The sequence below is a fragment of the Ictidomys tridecemlineatus genome, chromosome 4, assembly GCF_052094955.1.
Source record: "Ictidomys tridecemlineatus isolate mIctTri1 chromosome 4, mIctTri1.hap1, whole genome shotgun sequence".
NCBI lineage: Eukaryota > Metazoa > Chordata > Mammalia > Rodentia > Sciuridae > Ictidomys > Ictidomys tridecemlineatus.
In genome coordinates this window covers 10,723,727-10,728,411 of record NC_135480.1, presented here as the reverse complement: position 1 = coordinate 10,728,411, position 4,685 = coordinate 10,723,727, and the positions used below count along the sequence as shown (strand labels likewise).

The following is a 4,685-nucleotide window of genomic DNA, read 5'->3' as shown; positions in this document are numbered from 1 at the left end:
GTGTTTCAGCGATTGACCCCACCATAACTTCTTAAGGACAGCGTCTACGCCAGTCAACCAAGGAGACAAGGGCATGGGCCATGTCCTCAAGGAGCAAGAGCAGGGAGGAAGTGGTCAGGATGAGGCTCTGGGGGTGTTGGAGGAGAGCTGCTCATGAACAGCCAGGGGTCCTGGGAACCAGGACGGCCCTAGAGATGCAGAGGCAAGGGAGGGCACAGACGTGGGCTGTCCTCCCTGTGACTGAGGCAGTGAATGAGGTGCTTCAACCCTGAGTGACTGAGGCAGCAGAGAAGAGCCCACAGGGAGCAGAGGGGAGCCCACAGGCAGCAGAGGGGAGCCCACAGGGAGCAGAGGCCTCAAGCAGGATACTGTGGGGCTTGCCCAGAAATCAACCCAGGGTTCCTGGGATGCAGCTGTGGAGTCAGGGCCTTGGGGATGCACCTGAGCCGTGCTGGGATGTCCCTGAGAGTCCAGGGAAGCAGGAAAATAGAACCAAGAGCCTTCTCTGAAGCTGAGAGTTCAGATTCATGTCCTGGTTGTGCTCATTACTAATCGAGCCCTGAGGAAGTCTTACTTAGATCTTTGTGCATCATTCTCTGAGGCCGAGAGGCAATGACCGGCCCACCTCCTAAGGCAGGTGGGGACACTCCCAGATTGCCCAGGATGGTCCAGGCTCCTCTTCAGTCCTGGCATCCCATCCACTTTGTGCCTCTGTTCACCATCTAAATTGCCCGGGGTGGGGAGTAAGGTCCATGGCTCCCCCACAGAGGGTTGCCATGGTAATGGTTAAAGAGGCTCAGGAGAGGCCCTGCCATCCAGGAAGTGCTGGACGATGGCTCACTGCCAATGTTATACCATTCAAGGTCAATCAGGGCTGTCGCTGCCCTAGCAGGCTGATTAGAGCAGGGTCCGTCCGGCACACAGGTTGTGAAACTGCTCTCGCCTTGAAGAAGAAGCACGAGGTGAAGCAGACACAGGTGACGGTGTGAAAAAAGAGGAGACAAAGCAGGAGGAAAAGTGATGGAGGAACCCAGGCGACCCAATAGTAGTAATAAGGGTGATGACGGCACAAGCTCACAGTGGGGATGTGCTTATCATTTAGAGAACACATCCTCCTCCCTCTTGCCTATGGCCACGTGTCCTCACTGCAGTCTCAAGGTTGCCTTGGCTCCAAATTCACTGCCCGCTGGTTTGTGCAAAGCCATCGGAGCCTGGCTGCTTCCCCTTGGCACAGGCTGCGGTTCCCTGGTCCAATCCCCGGTGGATCCTGTCCCTCCCTCCCTCTTTCTTGGGAGGGACTAAGGCAGCTCCCTGGGAATAAAGAGAGGAGCTGTGGCCACTCAGCCCACAGTGAACTCCTTGATCCTGCCCCCCCTCGGGAACAGCCACCAGGAGCCACCTCGCCATGAAGCTGCTCGCAGTCCTCCTGTTGGCTGCCCTCCCCCTTTACTGCTCTGCAGGTGAGCTCTGTGCAGGGAGGGCTGCCTGTGGCCAGGGGGGAGCCAGGGCCCCCGGGGGAGGAGTCCCAGTTCCCAAGCCGCAGTATGGTTCAGTCCTATTTCCAAATTTCTGAGTAGGAAACCCCCACAGTCACCATTAACTACAAATCATCAAAGAAGCAGCTCCCTTGTGGCCTGGTCTCCTACTTTAGAACTGCATTGACTGTGTCATTGTCTTCAAGGTGACCCACCGTGGTCCCATCTACCTTGAGGACAAGAGTGAGTCTCACTATGGAATACTGGAATGAGACGTTTCAGTGGGACGAGGGGATATGGCTTTGGGCCCAGATGTGTTTCCTAAAAGAAGCAGCATGCGTCTCCTAATACGTGAAGGAGATGGCAGCCTGTGGAGGTGAAGGCCCGGGCTATAGCCTGGGACTCGGCCACTCCACAGACATCTGCAGGGTTAATCTGAGCCCTTCCAGGCGGCACTTGAGCTCCAGTGCCTCCATGTTCACGCTGCTGGAGGGGAGACCTCACCCTCTGTGGGGCCCACCTTCAGCAGTGGAGGAGAAGGAAGCCCCGCCAGGGTACGTGACGTGTGTGGCCTGATTCGTACACTTTACAAAGCTTTTTATAGGGCCTACCTCACTTGTTCCTCATGTAGGGAAAAAAAGGCGATGTGCTCAAGAACTAGATAGAAAATTCCAGAAACAAGAGTGACATCAGCTCGTGTGAACTCAAGTCCTGAGCTTTCTCCTTGCAGGTTGGTCCAGGAGATCACTTCATGCACTAGAACTTTTCCCTTTTTCTTTTTGGGTACCAAATACTGGATCCAGTGGTGCTTAACCATGGAGTCACATCCCTAGCCGTGCTTTTTAAAATATTTTATTTTGAGACAGGGTCTCGCTCAGTTGCTCAGGGCCTTGTTAAATTGCTGAGGCTGACTTGGAACTTGCCATCCTCCTGCCTTGGCCTCCCAAACAGCATCACTGTGCCTGCCTGGACGTTCCTCTTTGTGCTGAATGCTGATGCTTAGTTTGAGTCAACAGAGCTGATTAACAGAATTTTGAATCCAGTAATTCTAGGGTCCCTGAAAATCTTACCTGATGTTCTGAATGATGATAGAGTAGTGTGGCATGGCTTTGAACAAAGACAGAAGGACTGATGTTCAGTAAGTCCTATGCATTGGACTATCTCATTTCTTATGTAAGGGTAATCAAGATGGGTTGCTGTGTTGGGTACAGCAAGTGCAGGGCTGTAGGGAACCTCAGAGCCTGAACTTCCTCTTCTAGAATTGGGATCTCTAGCCATGCCCTCCTGAGATGTTCACGGATGAGTGACACCTCAGGTGCTCCCCGTCATGGGTTCCCACCGCCAGTCCTGAGCCATAGTCTGACGCTTCTTCCCAGGTTCTGGCTGCCAATATCTCGAGGACGTTATCGCAAAGACAATTGATCCAGAAGTATCCATAGAAGAGTTCCTAAGTTTCATTGAGGAGTTTGTGCATAATGATTCCACTCAGACAGCCGTGGAGGAATTTAAACAATGTTTCCTGAACCAGTCCAACGAAACTCTGGCCAATGTTCAAGGGATGATGGTAATTTGGGGTTCTTCTCGTGTAAGATCAGTGCTTGGAAACAAGCAGGCTCTGAGATTTTTGAGTCCTAATGTCAAAGAAATGGGTGCACATGTTTTTTTTTTTTTTTAAATCATGTGATTTAGTGGTAGGGTGTTAATGACTTTTTCTTCAAGAAAGCCACCCAAGGCCCCAGGGTTGGTTTTCTATCTCACTTTGACACTCTTCCGTGAATGGCAGCCGAAGACAAAAGAAGGGAAAGCAGTCCCAGAGGTTGATCCCCACCTCCCAGCTCCTCAGATCATACACGTGTGCACATACTCATCTCTCCATACACCCCTTGGAGAAGGCGGAGTCACACACACACACACACACACACACACACACACACACATACATTTTCTACAAAAAGAAAATCCTTGATTCTTAGGATGCCCTCACCTTTAATGATATTAAAGCCAGGTCCCCTATTGCAAAACACCAAACATCAAGAGGCCATTTTGTAGACACTTTTGGAGGGGCCCCAAACGTACCATTGAGTCACATTCTTTGTTCCTGAATGAAAACATTTAAGATGCACTTCTATTCAACCTACTTTGTCAGCGTACATGTGTGGAAATTGTGGACACTTTCATTTAGCAGCCATGAAAACCCAGGTAGAAGAGTTACACAGTAGCATAGGTGATGGAGTATTTCAAATAAAACAATGAGTATTTCTTTCTAATGACAGACACTTGCTCATCTCTTTGGGAATATACTTAATATATCAATATTCTCTTTGAGACATAGAGTGCCTGCATTTCGGGTTAGACCCACCATTCACAGTGAGAAACTCCAGTATTGCATAGAACACGTGACAAGGGTGGAGGGTCACAGGTTCTTTTCAGTCGTTTCTCACTTTTCAGGCCACAGAGGAATTCAGAAAGATCACATCCATTTACTTGAGCAGAGATTTTAACAATTCAGGGTGGAAGAGTGGTATCAAAACGGACCAAATTCTATCTTCAACACATATGACCTGTAGCACGATTAATGAAAAGTTATAGGGGGTAGTCCTTGGAGAAATGATTCAGAAATATCAGCCATTCTTTGGAATTAATAAAAGTCTTCTAACAATAGAACACAGAAGTTGGTAACCGATCTTGCTTTCTGAATTCTTGGGAGACTTGATGTTCACTAAAAAACACAAGAAGACAAGGAGCAGATATTTTTGGTTTTGAGTACTTGACATGGCAGGACAGAGTTGGAAATCTCAGTGACGTCCCTGCCTTTCTTTTCCAGGACATCATATACAACAGCATTTACTGTACACATTTCTAAGTTTCCACAAGAACTTGACTCAACTGCAAAACATGTTCAGAAACTGACTACGGATGCTGTCCTGCTCTTTCCCAATTTTGTTCTTCTACCTATAAATTGCAAGACAATTGTTGAAACCTCAAAAGCAATTTTAAATAAATCACCTGCAATCACTAAAGCTCTTTTTCATTTTTCTGGGAAATTGGAGGTTTAGGAAGACTTCTGCACACACGCCTGGGTGAGCTCTCTCTCTCTCTCTCTCTCTCTCTCTCTCTCTCTCTCACACACACACACACACACACACACACACAGAGTTATTAAAGGTCTCCTGGCCATGGGATTGAGGCCTCTGAACAGCACTTGCCTCC

The 4,685-nt window shown here is 49.0% G+C and overlaps 1 non-coding gene across 1 annotated transcript; it reads left to right on the top strand.

Moving 5' to 3' along the window:
• The first annotated feature begins 1,271 nt into the window (after positions 1–1,271).
• LOC101958017 (uncharacterized) lies at positions 1,272–4,495 on the top strand. The gene is made up of 3 exons (XR_013437462.1): positions 1,272–1,460; positions 2,852–3,039; positions 4,300–4,495. It is a non-coding gene; the product is annotated as an uncharacterized LOC101958017 (transcript).
• The last annotated feature ends 190 nt before the right edge of the window (positions 4,496–4,685 follow it).